The sequence below is a fragment of the Acipenser ruthenus genome, chromosome 50, assembly GCF_902713425.1.
Source record: "Acipenser ruthenus chromosome 50, fAciRut3.2 maternal haplotype, whole genome shotgun sequence".
NCBI classification, from domain to species: Eukaryota; Metazoa; Chordata; class Actinopteri; order Acipenseriformes; family Acipenseridae; genus Acipenser; species Acipenser ruthenus.
In genome coordinates, this window is record NC_081238.1 from 5,035,781 (window position 1) to 5,056,554 (window position 20,774).

Sequence of the window (20,774 nt, forward strand, 5' to 3'; positions counted from 1 at the left end):
GGTTGCCTCCAGGTAGCTGAGGACAAACTCCACACCTTCCTCCAAGGTGTTTGGGGTGTGTTCCTCCTGATATGCCTCCCATCTCTCACAGTCCATCATCCACAGAGCCCGGACGACCATGGGCAGAGACTGGGCCTCCAGCCCAGCATTCTCCAGGAACCAGCCCCGCAGTTTGATGGCGTCTTCTGCCATTGACTCTCTTTTTTTTTTTTTAACTCCAGACCCCTCCTGGTCTGACGCTTGGAGGCGCGGCTATCCCACGATGACACCACGTGTCACAAAGACGGCCAGAGTGGGTTGCGTCAGACCAGAAAGGAATCCAAACACAGACAGTGGTTGTGATGAGCTGAGTGCAATGGCTGCACTCAGCGTTTATTAACAAATAAAAGGGTTGAAAACAGCACAAAACAGGACACGGCACTATAGCCAAAATAAACAGACAGACAAAACGGATTAACACTAAACAAACGGTGCACGGAGAGACAAACAAACACGGTGAGTACAAACAAAACACTTCTCTTTACTTTTGCGATCTTAATTACTCCTCTCTCTCTCACCCGTTCTCCTCTTCCGAACACCCAACCCTGACTGAACGAAATGTGCGTCTATATATACTATTGTGCTGGGATTCAATTACTAATTAATTATTCACTTGAATCCCAGCACGTGAATTAATTCTGTGCAACCCCGTGTTCACATATTATATTTTAAATGCACGTGCGTGATGTGCAATCCCGTGCCTAAATACAAATCTACACTTTTTAAATACACGTGAAACACAGACCCGTTTATATCCCGTGTACCAATCTATACACCAACATTTACACACGCAACATACAACACATAACACAAATGCACACAGGGGCGGGGCGCTTTGCCACAGGGTACTATTCATGTACTTACCTTTTTTCCAGTACAAAAAAGTAATGAGGTTTAAATAAAAAAAATACAATCTTTACTTCGTTGTTAGAATTATAACAGTGATGCCTCCAAATGCAAATGGCGTACGTTTATTAACAAAAACAAACGTAAGGTACACACTTCCTGTTTATTTCGAGATATCTGTAAATCATTTAGAGATATCTCTAAATAACTTCCTGTTCATTTAGAGATATCTCTAAATCATTTGAAGATATCTTCAAATAACTTCCTGTTCATTTGGAGATATCTCTAAATAGACCGGAAGTCCATTCAAAACATAGAGCATTTTCACAGGAAGTTATTTCGAGATATCTTGAAATGGCTTCCTGTTCATTTGAAGATGTCTTCAAATGATTTAGAGATATCTTTAAGTCAACAGGACGTTATTTGAAGATATCTTCAAATGATTTAGAGATATCTTTAAATAATATGTGGATTTGGCTAGCATGGTGCGCCAAACTGTCATTTAGAGATATCTTATAATGAGGGTTTTAAAGATATCTGTAAATCATTTGAAGATATCTTCAAATAACTTCCTGTTCATTTAAAGATATCTGTAAATCATTTGAAGATATCTTCAAATAACTTCCCGTTTATTTAGAGATATCTCTAAATCATTTAGAGATATCTCGAAATAACTTCCTGTTCATTTAGAGATATCTCTAAATCATTTGAAGATATCTTCAAATGAACAGGAAGTTATTTCAAGATATCTCGAAATGACTTCCTGTGAAAATGTTTTCAATGGACTTCCTGTCCATTTGAAGATATCTTCAAATGAACAGGAAGATATTTAGAGATATCTCTAAATGATTTAGAGATATCTCTAAATGAACAGGAAGTTTTTTGAAGATATCTTCAAATGATTTAGAGATATCTTTAAATGAACAGGAAGTTATTTGAAGATATCTTCAAACGATTTAAAGATATCTTTAAATGAACAGGAAGTTATTTCGAGATATCTTTAAATGATTTAGAGATATCTTTAAAACCCTCATTTTAAGATATCTCTAAATGACAGTTTGGCGTGCCATGCTAGCACAATCCATATGGTTTCCATAGTATTTAAAGATATGTGTAAATCAATTTGAGATATCTTTATTTCATTTTTAGATATCTCAAATTGATTTACAGATATCTTTAAATTAATTTTAGATATCTTAAAAACTGCACAATTAAAGATATCTGGAATTCAATTTGAGATATCTTGAAATGTTTTACAGATATCTCTAAATATTTCAAGATATCTTAAAATGCAATTAGAGATATCTCTAAATGATAATTTGGCTTGCCATACACGGAGGGCCTTGCAGTGCTGAATACAACCTCTGTACTGTTACATTGTTTTCTTAATAAACGGTTGGTTTCAGTTAAACTGGCTGAGTCAGTGCCTTATTTTCTGCCGCCGGATAAGGCAAGCCTTTGGTCTCCATCCACCCTCCAACGATCTGCGAGACTCGCGCAGCGACCTGCCCGGGGTAAGCCAGTGAGTAAGCCGACCGAGATGGACAGGCAGGAGGTAACAACTGGTGTTAGAAGTGGGATCGCACAGAGAGGGGAGATATGGACGAATTAAAGGCTATGCTGGTGCAGTTGCTACATAGTCAGAATGAGTTAAAATCTGATATACAAACTAGCACTAAGGTGGTCCAACAGATTTGCAAAGTCGAAATTGCAGAAACTGCAAGCCAACTCCGCGACGAAATGGAAGAGGGTCACAGAAAAATCGGGGAAAAGTTGGAAGGCTTCGAGTACAAATTACAAGCGGTTCGCAAAGCCACTGTTGGCGAACAGAACCTGCTGAAGGAGAGGATCGAGCAGCTAGAAAGACTGCCGACTACAGCGCTCTCCAACCCCGCTGCACAACAGAGCCCGCGGACCTCGCTTCCTGCTGCTGCTTCAGGGTCTGCACAACAGAAAGTTAAACCAAGCAAGTTTAACGGGAAAATGGACTGGGCAGCATACTACGAGCACTTCGAGACGGTCAGTGCACTAAATGGCTGGAATGACAGTGAGAAGCGTGCCCAGCTTGCTATCAGTCTAGACGGAGATGCTATGACTACACTTACATTGCTGCAAACGGAGGCTGCGTCCGATTATAGGGGGCTGGTGGATGTCCTGGCTCTGCGCTACGGGCGATCGCAGAAGGAACTTGCCAAAGCCCAGTACGACACCAGGAAGAAAAAGCCAGACGAGTCCCTTGCTGACTTTGCTCAGGATCTACAACGTCTCTTCGCGCTTTCATTCGCTGATGTGCCGGAGAGCTGCAGAGATGCTTTGCTCATCGATTAATTCATCAGCTTGCTGCCGGACTGGGAGTTGAAAATCCGACTGAGGGAGGGGTCTTTTCGCACACTCACCGACGTACTCAATCGAGCGATTCAGCTAGAGTGCATCTACGCAACCGTTGGTGAAAAGAAGCCAGTTCAGCACATCGTTCGCCGCACTCAAAACCAGAATGACTCGACAACTGGTGAGTCTGCTTGCAAGGGAATGGGAGGTAACAATGATCTGGTTATAGGGGAGGTGTTGGCAAATTTGGTTGAAAAATTGGACGCCATGGGGAAGGCTATAATTGATTTGGGCAACTCTAAAACGGCTAAATTTTTTAGCGAGTGTCACTATTGCCATAAGCGAGGACACATAAAAAGATTTTGTCAGAAATTCAAAAGAGATCGAAATAAGGAGGGTGAAACAGGGGACAAAGCAATGTCTGCAATTGATCAGGGAAACTGTTAAGTTCCCAGGTTGCGGGGCTGAACCTGGGAAATAATGTAAAGGAGGCCTCTAAAACTGTGTTTAAGGTTGGGAAACTGGGGACTGCGTGTGGTTTGGTTATCCGCTGTGTCATAGAAGGGTTGCATGTCGATGCCGTAATAGATACCGGATCAAATTTGACTGTCATGAGTCCCAAGCTATTCGAGAAGATAGCACCAAAAGTATCAGATTGTAGTGCTCCGGAGACTTGCAACATTAAGACTGTAACCGGAGATGTTACGTCAGCAACTAGGACTGGCGAGCTAAAATTTCTGATTGGACAATACTCCTTTCATCACAGGGTCTGGGTAGCTGATATTACCGACGAGTTGTTAATGGGTTTGGATCTATTACAGGCACATCGTGGGATTTTAGATATGCAAAGAAATGTACTGTCACTGAATGGCACAGAGCTTGCATTAAGCCACACGCAGACCGAATCAGAACCCTCATTTTGTGGGCGTGTTGTAGCGGGGCGTAGACTTACTGTTCCTGCAGGCTCTGAGATACTCATAGCGGCCGAGTTAGACTGCGAAAGAGCTTGTATCTCGCAGTGGGGCGTAATCGAAAATGATCCTAAAAACAAAGACTACCCTGACATCTTAGTCGCAAGATCTGTAGTAGATCTAAAGTCGAAAACGGTGCCCATAAGGCTGTTAAATATCTCCTACACCGACAAAGTGATTAAAAAGGGTCAAGTGTTAGCTGAATGGGAAGCAGCAACAATTGTACAAGCCGAGAGCGCAGAGTGCTGCTCACGCAGCCAGCCGCCACCCAGTGGTGATTTTAAGAATTGCCGTAGACTAAAAAGTGGTTTAGTTCTCAGAACACTGCCTGACTACTTAACAGGTTTGTGGGAAAGCAGCAGAGCTAAACGAGGAACAACAGAGACAACTTAAAGCATTTCTGATTGAGCACCACAATATTTTTTGCAAAGATGAGGATGACTTTGGTAGGACTGCATTGGTAAAACATAAAATAAATACTGGCAATGCAACACCAATTAAACAGGCCCCTAGGAGGATCCCAATAGCTAAACAAGGGGAGGTGGAAAGCATTGTTAGAGACCTCAAGAGGCAGAGGGTTATTGAGGACTCCAGTAGTCCATGGGCCTCGCCTATAGTACTAGTGAAGAAAAAGAATGGCAGCACTAGATTCTGCGTAGACTATAGGAAGCTGAATGAGGTTACTGAGAAAGATTCTTACCCTCTGCCGAGGATTGATGACACACTTCAAGCAGTGAGTGGTTCTGTGTGGTTTTCCACACTTGATTTAAAGAGTGGGTATTGGCAGGTGGAGGTCGACAAAGCTGATAGAGCGAAGACGGCATTCACAGTTGGGCGGGGCTTGTACCAGTTCAATGTGATGCCCTTTGGTCTCTGTAATGCGCCAGCCACCTTTGAAAGGCTTATGGAGAGGGTGCTGGTGGGCCTGCCATGGGAAGTCTGTCTTGTTTACCTTGATGACGTGCTGGTGCACGCACGCACATTTTCACAGGCATTAAGTAATTTAGAACAAGTGTTTGAGAAACTCAAGAAAGCTGGTTTAAAACTGAACCCTGCTAAATGTGAGCTGTTTAAAAAGGAGGTGGCTTATCTTGGACACATAGTTAGTGAACAGGGTGTTGCTACAGACCCCAACAAAATAGCAGCAGTTAGCAACTGGCCTAGGCCAGTAAATGTATCTGAGATACGCCGCTTCTTGGGTTTATGCTCCTACTATCGGAAGTTTATTGGGTCGTTTGCAGACATTGCTAAGCCGCTGCATGCTTTGACAAAGAAGGGACAGATGTTCTACTGGAGAGAAGCATGTGAGAGTGCTTTTATTCACCTCAAACAGGCTTTAGGCTCTGCCCCTTTATTAGGTTACCCTCAATTTAACCTCCCATTCACCCTGGACACAGACGCCAGTGACGTGGGAGTTGGAGCTGTCCTTTCACAGGTCCAGGATGGAGTGGAGAGGGTCATAGCTTACTACAGCCAGACCCTGACACACCGGAGAGGAACTACTGCACCACTCGCAAAGAACTGCTAGCTGTGGTAAAAGGTGTCACACATTTCCATCATTATTTGTATGGCCGACCTTTTGTTGTACGTACTGACCACTCTGCTTTACAGTGGCTTTTCAGGTTCAAGCACCCAGAGGGCCAGATTGCAAGGTGGCTGCAACACCTGCAGCAGTATGAGTTTAAGGTGTTACACCGGCAGGGCGTAAAGCATGGCAATGCTGATGCTCTCTCTAGGCGGCCCTGTTCTGTTACTAATTGCAGCTTCTGTTCGAGAGTAGAGCAGCGTGAGTGTAGCAAGGTGGGAGGGGAACATGCTGCCACGGTTGAGAAGGACTGTGAGGGAGGGGCTGGAAAAGGGGACTACCAGAAGGGCCAGTGCGAAAGTAATACAGCTACAGAGCCACTGTGCCGGTTAACACGTGGAGCTGCTGCAAGGCAGACCGAGCAGCTTATTGAGGGTCACAGTGCTGAAGAGCTGAGGGCTGCACAACAAGCTGATTCTGATTTTCATCCTCTGTTTGGCTGGAAAGAGAATGGGGGTCGTCCACGGTGGGAAAGTGTGTCACACCTCAGCTCAGACGTCAGAGCATACTGGGCTATTTGGGATAGTATAGAACTAAAAGACGGGTTACTGTATCGTAAGTGGGAGGCTCCCTCGGGTGGGCGCTGCAGGTATCAGCTGTTAGTTCCAGGGTCCCTGCGAAGTGAAGTGCTAACCCTGACCCACAGCACACGAGCCGGTGGGCACTTTGGGGTAGACAAAACCCTGGGGAAGGTAAGGGAATGCTTCTATTGGGTAAAGTGTCGGCAGGACTGTGAGAGGTGGTGTAGGAAATGTACAGACTGCGCAGCGAGGAAGGGTCCACGGAGGCGGGGCCATGCTCCAATGCAGCAGTATGTAGTGGGGGACCGGCTCCAGCGTGTAGCAGTCGACATCGCTGGCCCATTTCCAAGGTCTGAGTCTGGCAATCAGTATCTGCTGGTTGCTATGGACTTTCCTAACTAAATGGCCGGAAGCCTTCCCCATTCCTACCCAGGATGCCAACACAGTGGCCCAGACACTGGTCTCTCAGATGTTTACTCGGTTTGGCGTGCCCGGTGAACTGCATTCAGACCAGGGGCGCAACTTTGAATCGGAGATTTTCTCCAGGGTGTGTCAGTCTGATGGCATGGTGGAGAGGTACATACGCACTCTCAAAAACCAGTTAGCCCTGTTTGTAGATCAGAACCAGCGGGATTGGGATACTCACATCCCCTTACTGTTGTTCGCCTATAGAACGGCTAAACATGAAATGACACAGTGCACACCTGCACTACTGATGTTTGGAGAGGAGCTCCGTTCACCAGTGAGGCTGGTTTATGGAACTCCCGATGCGTCTCTTAGCTTTGAGGATCCCCTGGACTATGCTGATTGCCTGCAGCAGTCTCTCGAGCGTGTTCACCGGTTCATAAGGGAAAACTTAAAATCAGCTGCTGACCAGGTAAAGCGGCGTTATGATGTAAGAGCTGTGGCTGACACTTATGAAGTGGGAGACAAAGTGTGCTTTCATAACCCACGGAGGTACAAGGGTAGGTCACCTAAACTGCAAAAAGATTGGGAAGGGCCATATACAGTGTGTAAGAAAGTAAATGAGGTGGTGTATGGCATTAGGAAAGATAACAGGTCCAAACCTAAAATTATTCATCAGGACCGCCTTTGGAGGTACAATGGGGAGTAGCCCTGTAGGTTAAAATAAATAAATAAACCCATACAAATGGGAGCAATGTGGTGTTAATGCAATCTGGTGTCATCGGGATGATTGACCCTTAAGGAGGGGGTATTGTTATACTAGTGGGGTCTAGTGTATGTGAATATCTCCTGTGTTTGTATTGTCAACTGTATGTATTGGTTGTGTTTTATGTATTGAAACCCCCAAGCACTCCCTCCTCTGTCTCTGAAATTGTTACATTTGTGTGGTGGGAAGGAGCCTTGTTATATAAACTCGGAGCGGGAGTATTGGCGCGCTCTGATTCCCAGCTGCGTTAGGGTGAGGTACTGTACAGCGGGACTGTGCTGCGGTATGAGTGTACTACACGGAGGGCCTTGCAGTGCTGAATACAACCTCTGTACTGTTACATTGTTTTCTTAATAAACGGTTGGTTTCAGTTAAACTGGCTGAGTCAGTGCCTTATTTTCTGCCGCCGGATAAGGCAAGCCTTTGGTCTCCATCCACCCTCCAACGATCTGCGAGACTCGTGCAGCGACCTGCCCGGGGGTAAGCCAGTGAGTAAGCCGACCGAGATGGATGGGCAGGAGGTAACAATATGTTACCAAAATAGACATTGCTGTATGATGTACAGCAACTGTAAAATGAATGGTTTTATAATCTGTTATGTGAGACTTCTGTTGAATTTTTAAGCATTTGATTCCCCGTGTACACAAAGATGGCAGTCCTGATTTAACGAGTGGGCAAGCAGAGCTCTCGGTGACTGATTTTTCAGTCTTTTTCAGTCACGTGATTGAGCGCCTTCCCGGCAATGCATCGTAATTAGAAAAGTGTAATGCAAGATATTGAACACGGACACATCCGGGATTTGAACCCGGGAACCAGCGCACCCGAAGCAAGAATCATACCCCTAGATTAAACAGCCAAATGCTGGCGGCGATTTGGTTCCACTAGCTTCCAAAGAAGCGTAGACCTAGATGCTCTGTATTGAGGAATTAGTGTCACCTTGCTGTGTGCCTGTTAGGGGCAGTCTGATTTGCTTTACCTGGCGGCTAGTATTTCTATGGGCATCGAGAAGTGGTCGCTATAAAATGAGGAAACTTGTTAAAATAGGATTTAGTTTCGATATGCATACATACACATAAATAATAAACAAAACAAAACTGTGTTTCGTTGTTTTGCAAAGGGATGCACTGCAATTTTTTATATTTATTTTATTCTTGCGAGCACGCAGCTGTTTTATATATTCATTTTAAATAGATTGGGGGAAATTGGTACTGTGTACTTTACAAATGTAATCTAGATTGTAACGAGACCATTCAAGTGCTGACGTTGTTGTCTACTTTGTATGTATCACAAAAAGAACAGATTGCTGAACTGGTTAATTAACCTTACTATAAGAAACTGATAGATTCAAGTATTTTATATAAACTGCAATACTATAATATGTGGTAACTAGTTGAATTAACTTCACTATAAGAAACTGCTAGATTAAGAGTTTGTTTAATTGTATCATCTCTATATGTATCTACTAGACAATTGTTAGATGGTGAAGTGAAAGTGGAATTGTCATATTGTTTACATTGTTGTTAATGTGCTTGAGATTTTGAAAACAATTATTAATTAAAACTTGTAAAGATTATTTTTGGAGTATGATTGCTTGATTTCTCCTGGATAAAAGAGTTTGTGCGGGAACCAACCACTCGAGGTCCTTGTCCTCAATAAACACACGGTGGCGTAGTGAAAATAACATAAATTTTGCTATCTGTATATAAAGACCTGCTACACTTCAATGCTACTGCCGCTACTCGGACACCACACACATAATCATTGTAAACACACCGCCATAGCACAGGCTGCCGACCAGCCATACCGCCGCCGTCACAAGAGCCTCCCGTTCCCTTACATCCTGCTTCCTATTCCGCTCCCCCTTGTCTTTAAAACCAGCCTTTGAAATGAGCCAGGTAAAGGGGAATCATCCTCTGATTGGCGCAGGGAAAGAAACGAAAGATTCTAAAAATGAAAGTAGCCTAATTAAAACAATAAAACAAAACACATAGCAGCGACCTGCTGCAATTGTTCTGCCGTGTGTGTAGCACGGAGTGCCCAGCTGACAAAACAAACACGAGCTTCTCGGTAGTTCGCCTTGATCGTATAGTGGTTAGTACTTTGCGTTGTGGCCACAACAACCCCGGTTCGTATCCGGGTCACGGCAGGTGCAATCCTCACACGGCAGAGAAGCTTGTTCTTTTTTTTTCACACGCCATCTTCATGGCATGCACCTTTTTGAAAGAAAATAGAATACAATAATTGCTTCATCGTGTTAGTACAGGCATGATGCACACCAGCCTGCTGTCTATGAAATAATAATTACAGAAATAATCAATCAATAAACACCATAAAAATCTCCCACAAACACCAGTCGCTGTATTAACGCATATCGAGTACAGGCAAGACGGGACCTGTCCCAGCAGCCAACGCTACAGTGGCTTAATTAAATCTTTGAAGGTGATTTTGAGAACGGAGGTGTTGGTGGTATAGTGGTGAGCATAGCTGCCTTCCAAGCAGTTGACCCGGGTACGATTCCCGGGCCAACGCAAGTCTTTTTTGAACTTTTTCATTTAACATTGGAATAAAGCGTAATACATTCCCCAACTAATTTGCCTTACTGGTTAATAGTCTTAAAAGCATAACTTTGAAAGTATCACTGTGAGTTATAATGATCTGTGAGGTGATATTAGTCACTACATTAAGCCCCATCAAACGAATGTGTTCATTTGGAATCATGCATTGATAATGCGTTGTCGGGAAAACTGCAAATATGTATGGAAGCGTGAGTTGAATGATTAATCACATTCTAAGGATTGATATGGTCCTGTTGTTCGTCCTGCCACCTAAAAATGGCGTTGCAGTTACATGCACTGCAAAATCAAATATTTAAAATTAAACAACCATCTGATAAAACTTACTGCAGCCGGATTGTTTTAGACACACATGGGCGCATGAAAAAAATCAAACATATGTTACCAAAATAGTCATTGCTGTATGATGTACAGCAACTGTGAAATGAATGGTTTTATAATCTGTTATGTGAGACTTCTGTTGAATTTTTAAGCATTTGATTCCCTGTGTACACAAAGATGGCAGTCCTGATTTAACGAGTGGGCAAGCAGAGCTCTCGGTGACTGATTTTTCAGTCTTTTTCAGTCACGTGATTGAGCGCCTTCCCGGCAATGCATCATAATTAGAAAAGTGTAATGCAAGATATTGAACACGGACACATCCGGGATTTGAACCCGGGAACTCGCGCACCCGAAGCAAGAATAATACCCCTAGGTTAAACAGCCAAATGCTGGCGGCGATTTGTTTCCACGAGCTTCCAAAGAAGTGTAGACCTCGATGCTCTGTATTGAGGAATTATTGTCACCTTGCTGTGTGCCTGTTAGGGGCAGTCTGATTTGCTTTACCTGGCGGCTAGCATTTCTATGGGCATCGAGAGGTGGTCGCTATAAATGAGGAAACTTGTTAAGATAGGATTTAGTTTCGATATGCATACATACACATACAAAATAAACAAAACAAAACTGTGTTTCGTTGTTTTGCAAAGGGATGCACTGCAATTTGTTATATTTTATTTTATTCTTGCGAGCACGCAGCTGTTTTATATATTCATTTTAAATAGATTGGGGGAAATTGGTACTGTGTACTTTACAAATGTAATCTAGATTGTAACGAGACCATTCAAGAGCTGACGTTGTTGTCTACTTTGTATGTACCACAAAAAGAACAGATTTGCTGAACTGGTTAATTAACCTTACTATAAGAAACTGATAGATCCAAGTATTTTATATAAACTGCAATACTATAATATGTGGTAACTAGTTGAATTAACTTCACTATAAGAAACTGCTAGATTAAGAGTTTGTTTAATTGTATCATCTCTATATGTATCTACTAGACAATTGTTAGATGGTGAAGTGAAAGTGGAATTGTCATATTGTTTACATTGTTGTTAATGTGCTTGAGATTTTGAAAACAATTATTAATTAAAACTTGTAAAGATTATTTTTGGAGTATGATTGCTTGATTTCTCCTGGATAAAAGAGTTTGTGCGGGAACCAACCACTCGAGGTCCTTGTCCTCAATAAACACACGGTGGCGTAGTGAAAATAACATAAATTTTGCTATCTGTATATAAAGACCTGCTACACTTCAATGCTACTGCCGCTACTCGGACACCACACACATAATCATTGTAAACACACCGCCATAGCACAGGCTGCCGACCAGCCATACCGCCGCCGTCACGAGAGCCTCCCGTTCCCTTACATCCTGCTTCCTATTCCGCTCCCCCTTGTCTTTAAAACCAGCCTTTGAAATGAGCCAGGTAAAGGGGAATCATCCTCTGATTGGCGCAGGGAAAGAAACGAAAGATTCTAAAAATGAAAGTAGCCTAATTAAAACAATAAAACAAAACACATAGCAGCGACCTGCTGCAATTGTTCTGCCGTGTGTGTAGCACGGAGTGCCCAGCTGACAAAACAAACACGAGCTTCTCGGTAGTTCGCCTTGATCGTATAGTGGTTAGTACTTTGCGTTGTGGCCACAACAACCCCGGTTCGTATCCGGGTCACGGCAGGTGCAATCCTCACACGGCAGAGAAGCTTGTTCTTTTTTTTTCACACGCCATCTTCATGGCATGCACCTTTTTGAAAGAAAATAGAATACAATAATTGCTTCATCGTGTTAGTACAGGCATGATGCACACCAGCCTGCTGTCTATGAAATAATAATTACAGAAATAATCAATCAATAAACACCATAAAAATCTCCCACAAACACCAGTCGCTGTATTAACGCCTATCGAGTACAGGCAAGACGGGACCTGTCCCAGCAGCCAACGCTACAGTGGCTTAATTAAATCTTTGAAGGTGATTTTGAGAACGGAGGTGTTGGTGGTATAGTGGTGAGCATAGCTGCCTTCCAAGCAGTTGACCCGGGTACGATTCCCGGGCCAACGCAAGTCTTTTTTGAACTTTTTCATTTAACATTGGAATAAAGCGTAATACATTCCCCAACTAATTTGCCTTACTGGTTAATAGTCTTAAAAGCATAACTTTGAAAGTATCACTGTGAGTTATAATGATCTGTGAGGTGATATTAGTCACTACATTAAGCCCCATCAAACGAATGTGTTCATTTGGAATCATGCATTGATAATGCGTTGTCGGGAAAACTGCAAATATGTATGGAAGCGTGAGTTGAATGATTAATCACATTCTAAGGATTGATATGGTCCTGTTGTTCGTCCTGCCACCTAAAAATGGCGTTGCAGTTACATGCGCTGCAAAATCAAATATTTAAAATTAAACAACCATCTGATAAAACTTACTGCAGCCGGATTGTTTTAGACACACATGGGCGCATGAAAAAAATCAAACATATGTTACCAAAATAGTCATTGCTGTATGATGTACAGCAACTGTGAAATGAATGGTTTTATAATCTGTTATGTGAGACTTCTGTTGAATTTTTAAGCATTTGATTCCCTGTGTACACAAAGATGGCAGTCCTGATTTAACGAGTGGGCAAGCAGAGCTCTCGGTGACTGATTTTTCAGTCTTTTTCAGTCACGTGATTGAGCGCCTTCCCGGCAATGCATCGTAATTAGAAAAGTGTAATGCAAGATATTGAACACGGACACATCCGGGATTTGAACCCGGGAACTCGCGCACCCGAAGCAAGAATAATACCCCTAGGTTAAACAGCCAAATGCTGGCGGCGATTTGTTTCCACGAGCTTCCAAAGAAGTGTAGACCTCGATGCTCTGTATTGAGGAATTATTGTCACCTTGCTGTGTGCCTGTTAGGGGCAGTCTGATTTGCTTTACCTGGCGGCTAGCATTTCTATGGGCATCGAGAGGTGGTCGCTATAAATGAGGAAACTTGTTAAGATAGGATTTAGTTTCGATATGCATACATACACATACAAAATAAACAAAACAAAACTGTGTTTCGTTGTTTTGCAAAGGGATGCACTGCAATTTGTTATATTTTATTTTATTCTTGCGAGCACGCAGCTGTTTTATATATTCATTTTAAATAGATTGGGGGAAATTGGTACTGTGTACTTTACAAATGTAATCTAGATTGTAACGAGACCATTCAAGAGCTGACGTTGTTGTCTACTTTGTATGTACCACAAAAAGAACAGATTTGCTGAACTGGTTAATTAACCTTACTATAAGAAACTGATAGATCCAAGTATTTTATATAAACTGCAATACTATAATATGTGGTAACTAGTTGAATTAACTTCACTATAAGAAACTGCTAGATTAAGAGTTTGTTTAATTGTATCATCTCTATATGTATCTACTAGACAATTGTTAGATGGTGAAGTGAAAGTGGAATTGTCATATTGTTTACATTGTTGTTAATGTGCTTGAGATTTTGAAAACAATTATTAATTAAAACTTGTAAAGATTATTTTTGGAGTATGATTGCTTGATTTCTCCTGGATAAAAGAGTTTGTGCGGGAACCAACCACTCGAGGTCCTTGTCCTCAATAAACACACGGTGGCGTAGTGAAAATAACATAAATTTCGCTATCTGTATATAAAGACCTGCTACACTTCAATACTACTGCCGCTACTCGGACACCACACACGGAATCATTGTAAACACACCGCCATAGCACAGGCTGCCGACCAGCCATACCGCCGCCGTCACGAGAGCCTCCCGTTCCCTTACATCCTGCTTCCTATTCCGCTCCCCCTTGTCTTTAAAACCAGCCTTTGAAATGAGCCAGGTAAAGGGGAATCATCCTCTGATTGGCGCAGGGAAAGAAACGAAAGATTCTAAAAATGAAAGTAGCCTAATTAAAACAATAAAACAAAACACATAACAGCGACCTGCTGCAATTGTTCTGCCATGTGTGTAGCACGGATTGCCCAGCTGACAAAACAAACACGAGCTTCTCGGTAGTTCGCCGTGATCGTATAGTGGTTAGTACTTTGCGTTGTGGCCGCAACAACCCCGGTTCGAATCCGGGTCACGGCAGGTGCAATCCTCACACGGCAGAGAAGCTTGTTCTTTTTTTTACACGGCATCTTCATGGCATGCACCTTTTTGAAAGAAAATAGAATGCAATAATTGCTTCGTAGTGTTAGTACAGGCATGATGCACACCAGCCTGCTGTCTATGAAATAATAATTACAGAAATAATCAATCTATAAACACCATAAAAATCTCCCACAAACACCAGTCGCTGTATTAACGCTTATCGAGTAGGCAAGACGGGACCTGTCCCAGCAGCCAACGTTACAGTGGCTTAATTAAATCTTTGAAGGTGATCTTGAGAACGGAGGCGTTGGTGGTATAGTGGTGAGCATAGCTGCCTTCTAAGCATTTAACACGGGTTCGATTCCCGGCCAACGCAAGTCTTTTTTGAACTTTTTCATTTAACATTGGAATAAAGCGTAATAAATTCCCCAACTAATTTGCCTTACTGGTTAATAGTCTTAAAAGCATAACTCTGAAAGTATCACTGTGAGTTATAATGATCTGTGAGTTGATATTAGTCACTACATTAAGCCCCATCAAACGAATGTGTTCATTTGGAATCATGCATTGATAATGCGTTGTCGGGAAAACTGCAAATATGGATGGAAGCGTGAGTTGAATGATTAATCACATTCTAAGGATTGATATGGTCCTGTTGTTAGTCCTGCCACCTAAAAATGGCGTTGCAGTTACATGTGCTGCAAAATCAAATATTTAAAATTAAACAACCATCTGATAAAACTTACTGCAGCCGGATTGTTTTAGACACACATGGGCACATGAAAAAAATCAAACATATGTTACCAAAATAGTCATTGCTGTATGATGTACAGCAACTGTAAAATGAATGGTTTTATAATCTGTTATGTGAGACTTCTGTTGAATTTTTAAGCATTTGATTCCCTGTGTACACAAAGATCCATGACAAAGAAATTCCTGATAACTGACGCTGAGACGTGAGAAATGACGATGTGCTATAATGTGGACACCGTAAGACTGGAGCTGGAACGTGGAGATACTTTATAACTTCGTGTAGCACACCAGGAAGGATGTGTTTGAACGTGAGTGTATCATTTCCAACACGAGGTATAGCGTGTTGGGGTTCCCCGGTCAGTGAGCCTGTTAGTTTATTTATTGTTCACGTTGTGTGGTTCATTTGATAGTTGTCCCATTCCTGCAGCAAGGAATCTTGTTTTATTTGTTATACTTTATTTTATTCTTGCGAGCACTCTGCTGTTTTATATATTCATTTTAAATAGATTGGGGGAAATTGGTACTGTGTACTTTACAAATGTAATCTAGATTGTAACGAGACCATTCAAGTGCTGACGTTGTTGTCTACTTTGTATGTACCACAAAAAGAACAGATTTGCTGAACTGGTTAATTAACCTTACTATAAGAAACTGATAGATCCAAGTATTTTATATAAACTGCAATACTATAATTTGTGGTAACTGGTTGAATTAACTTCACTATAAGAAACTGATAGATTAAGAGTTTGTTTAATTGTATCATCTCTATATGTATCTACTAGAAAATTGTTAGATGGTGAAGTGAAATTGGAATTGTCATATTGTTTACATTATTGTTAATGTGCTTGAGATTTTGAAAACAATTATTAATTAAAACTTGTAAAGATTATTTTTGGAGTAAGAAATGTCTGAACTTATAAATGCCTTTAAAAAAATGCACATTAGCCCTTCCACAGAGGCGAAAGAAACCACGGTTTGTAAAAAAGTTTCAAGAGAGAGTCAAAGCAAGGGGCCTTCAAGCATCCGTCCCAAGGATCCTCTGTGTACTGTACAACCTCCTCTGTGGACTGAACTGAAAACAAACATCAATGAGAGAGAGGGGCGGATGTATTAGGGTAACTCTGAAAACGCCCCTAGGGGCGGCGCCTCAAGGACCACCCATTCAAGGATCTCTGATAGGTTATCTCAAAGGATCCCCCACGGTGCCTGAGGCGTCAACACCCTCATAGGCCGAAACCTAATCTTAGGAAGCATACTAAAGGGGCTCCCCACATGTCCTTTTGATTGAAGGAGTCTGACACCATGGCTTCTGCAAACTTTAGATACTTCTCTGAAAATGCCATTCTTGAACCTTGCGATCTTGAGATGGATTGGACCAGTGAAGAAATGACCCAGCTTATAAAAGACTTTGAAAATGTCCCGCTCCTCAACCCTGCAGAGTCTGACGACGTTGACGGGGGCTTAGGCATCTCTTTTGAAAAAGTATTAAAGATCTCTATGGGGCTCGTGGCTTCTCTATTGGAAGTGATCATTGACCGTGATATGGTGAAAAATTGCCGTGGTTGCGAAATTGACCACCCGAGCCAGCTGAGACACAGCTGCCTTTTTGAAGTGGCCCCCAATTATTTTGATTAACATTTTGAAGAAATACTAGAAAAAATACACGTCCCGTGGCTGAAGCTTCTGGTGGCTAAAGCTCTAGCTTGTTTCAATTTTCATCCATCTTTGACAAAACTTCAGAAACTGGTGGAAGATATTTTAACAGAGCTAAGACCAGAACACAGCATTAGACGTAAACTGATTCATCTACAAGAAACCCTGGATGACAAGACCCGAGACATTGTTAACAAAATAACCAAAGCTTTCTACCATCGCAGTTTTACAAACCCTCGCGCTCCATTAGCATATTACGGGGCCTGTGATTTTGAAAATGGGGAACGTCCAGACTCCAGCAACACTCAGGAACACCATGGAGGGGCTGCTGTTTGAGTTAATAGCCGAGAAAGTGGCTTGCAAGAGACTCTTTCAAAACCTGATCCCCGTAAATGTAAAAATGTTCAGCAATTTAAAAAGTGTAACTGATTTAATCCGTAAAGATATTGATACTAAAGAATGGTCAGAGTTGGTAAATACACATGTAAAACACTGTAAACCCTTAAATGCATTTTTAATGAATATATTACCTAAAATGTTTGATGAAATAGAAGATTGAAAATGTACACATATCATTGTTTTGTATGCTTATGTGACTGATGTATGTTTTTATAACATGGCCAGGTTTTTAAGAGATGAAGATATATCGATAGTTGTGCAAAATGTCGTGGATTATTTAGTGACTAATCATGAATGTTTGTGTAAAAACAATCTAATCTTCTTGATAAATTGTGAATACAACTTTTGAACTTCACACATGTCTCTGAGGTGTTATGATAACCTTTGAATAAAAACTTTTTGAAGTACATATTTGTCGCAGTTTTGTTATTTTGGTTAAAGATGACACATCAGCGTATGAAAAAAATATACTACGATCCCTCAAATCCTGGAGGTTTAGGGGGTTTACAGACTCTTCAAAGAGCTCTGAGGTCTGAGGGTCCTAAAGTCTCTGAGAGGGTCTTAACTGACTTTTTATCAGAGCAAGACTCATATACGTTGCATAAGCCCTCTAAAATAAACTTTAAAATAAACACCGTATTTGTATCTAATATCGATACACAGTGGCAAGCTGATTTAGTGGATATGTCTAGCTTGTCAAAAGAAAATGGAGGTTATAAGTACATGTTAACATGTATAGATATCTTATCCAAAAATGCATGGGTATTACCTTTGAAAAATAAGTCATCTAAGACGGTGACAGAGGCGTTCAAGAGGATCATCAGCGCTGGTAGGAAACCTAAAAAACTACAAACTGATAAAGGGGCCGAATTTCTAAACAAAGCATTTCAGCACATGCTAAAAAAACATAATATTCTACACTTTACCACGGGGAATGAGCTAAAAGCATCTATTGTTGAGAGATACAACAGGACTCTGAAAACAAAAATGTGGAAATATTTCACCGCTTTTAACACTCACAAGTATATGGATAAACTACAAGAAATGGTACAGGCTTATAACAACTCCTTCCACCATAGTATTCAAATGAAACCTTCAGAAGTTAATGAAGATAATTCATTTAAAGTGTTTAAAACTTTATACTCTAAGAAGAAAAGCCCTACACATATAAAATTTAAGTTTGCCGCTGGTGACAGCGTAAGAATTTCAAAGTTAAGAGCTCCCTTTATAAAAGGCTATGAACAGACGTTTGCAGCAGAGATTTTTACTATAACAGAATGTATACCAAGATTTCCACCGGTGTATAAACTATGTGATTATGATGGAGAGCCTATAATGGGCACCTTTTATGAACCAGAATTGCAGAAAATAAATGTCAAGACTGATAGGCTGTTTAGGATAGAGAAGATAGTTGCCGAGAAAAAGGAAAATGGCAAAAAGTCTTAGCTCATAAAATGGGCCGGTTGGCATCAGGTGGTGGATCTAAAGAGTTAACAAGTACTGACTGTATTTAATTACACTTAAAACATTATTCATGATGTCTCAAGACTCTTTTTATGTAACTCTGCCTAGTAACGCTTCACAGGAGGTTTTCCCTAAAAACGCGATATCCAATTTTACTATCAAAATTGGTTAAAACACATCTACCGGGAAAATGGGAAGTTTGCTTAGCAGAGATTCAATATCCCCATACCTGGGATAATATAAGCCTTAAAGACAGCACTTTTATTACTTATGATATAGAAAAAGCGGTAAAACGTGATTATACTATACCAAAAGGATATTATGAGACCTTTCAGGATGTAATAACAGCTATGAACGATGCCATGCTCGGAAAAGGACTAGATCAGAAAGGTGACAAAACTCCCGATGAACAATATAAAAATGATTTGAAATTAGTCTATAAACCTATAGGAAGACGAATTTATATAAAAAGTACTACACCGTATATGTTTTATGCCAAAGAACATCTCGGACAAATGTTGGGGTTTCGTGAGACTATAAAGGGTGAAACTATTGAACTATTGGGCCCTATTGAGGCTAAAGTGTATAGTGCTCATTTGAGGACCCTCTACCCAGCCGATATCAGAGCGGGATTTTATACCCTGTATGTCTATACTGATATCATTACACATCAAGCCGTTGGAGATAGTTACGCGCCTCTTCTAAGATGCGTCCCTATTAAAGGCAAAAACAACGATATAATCACGGTAACTTACGACAGACCTCATTATGTGCCCCTCAGCAAGACCAACTTTGACACGTTAACTATACAAATTAAGACGGACCAAAACAAGTTAGTGCCATTCCGTTTTGGGAAGGTTGTAGTGAAGTTGCATTTCCGACCTGTAAAGCCTCTTTTTTTACACCTAATTGAAAATGGGCCCTAATGGATATGTCAATCCTTATATTAATTATTACAAAAATCAAGCTGGTAATGGTTTGCCTGGATTTTCTGGAGCTCCGGTAATGTACGGAGCGGGTATAGGGGGTATTTTTAGAAGTCTTTTCAGAAAAGCTTTACCGTTACTTAGAAGGGGTTTTGAAATAGTTAAACCTCATTTTAAATCAGCAGCTAAAAATATTGTTAGTGACGTAGTGTCAAATGTCCTAACAAGTCATAACCCTCATAGCCATAACAAGAGCCAGTCAGGGGAGGGATTGATGGTGATGTCCAGAGGATACAAGAGAAAACGTAGCAAACCCCCAGGATCTCGCTATCATCCACACAAAAAGGCTAAACCAGCTACATTGAGGTCATTTAGTAGTGGTAACCGGAGAAGGAGTAAGAAACCAAAGACTCCCAGAACAGCGAAAAAGAGAAACATCTTTTAAATCATGACGCTGGTACATCATATGTCTCAAGAATGTGTGAAATCAGAATTGGATCTGTTTACTATACCTTATACCCAGACAAGTATTGAAAAAAACCTTTATGTGGAAATTCCCCCCCCCCTGTCTGCCTTGTCTGACACGGCCCCCATCGAATTTTACATAGCAGGAAATGGGGAAGATTATCTTGATTTGAATAATACTCTTTTAAGACTTTCATGCAAAATTACTAGGGCTGATGGCGCCGATTTAGTTGGAGGCAGTATAGTTGGTATTATCAATTACCCTGTAGCTACCATGTTTTCACAAGTGGATGTAACTTTAGGAAATCGCTTAATTAGTCAAAGCAGTAATACTTATCCTTACTGTAGCATTATAGAAGCAATGCTAAACTTTAGTAAGGACACTCTAGAATCACAGTTCACTGCCGGCTTGTTTTACAAAGATACCCCAGGACACATGGATGAGACTGATCCTGCAGGGGCTAATGAAGGTCTAGTTAAACGGCATGCGTTTACCAGAATGAGTCATACTGTTGAACTTTTAGGACCTCTGCATGTGGATATATTTTTTCAAGAGAAACTCATGCTAAATGGTATTGACCTGAAAATTAAAATGGTGAGGGCCAATGACACTTTCTGTTTAATGTCTGATGCTGCAGAAGAGTTCAAACTTAAAATT

General features: G+C 41.3%; 2 non-coding genes across 2 annotated transcripts; both read left to right on the forward strand.

Annotated features, from left to right (window-relative positions):
- Positions 1-14,381: 14,381 nt before the first annotated feature.
- trnah-gug (transfer RNA histidin (anticodon GUG)) lies at positions 14,382-14,453 on the forward strand. The gene has a single exon. It is a non-coding gene; the product is annotated as a tRNA-His (tRNA).
- A 307-nt stretch (positions 14,454-14,760) lies between these two features.
- Positions 14,761-14,832, forward strand: trnag-ucc (transfer RNA glycine (anticodon UCC)). The gene has a single exon. It is a non-coding gene; the product is annotated as a tRNA-Arg (tRNA).
- The last annotated feature ends 5,942 nt before the right edge of the window (positions 14,833-20,774 follow it).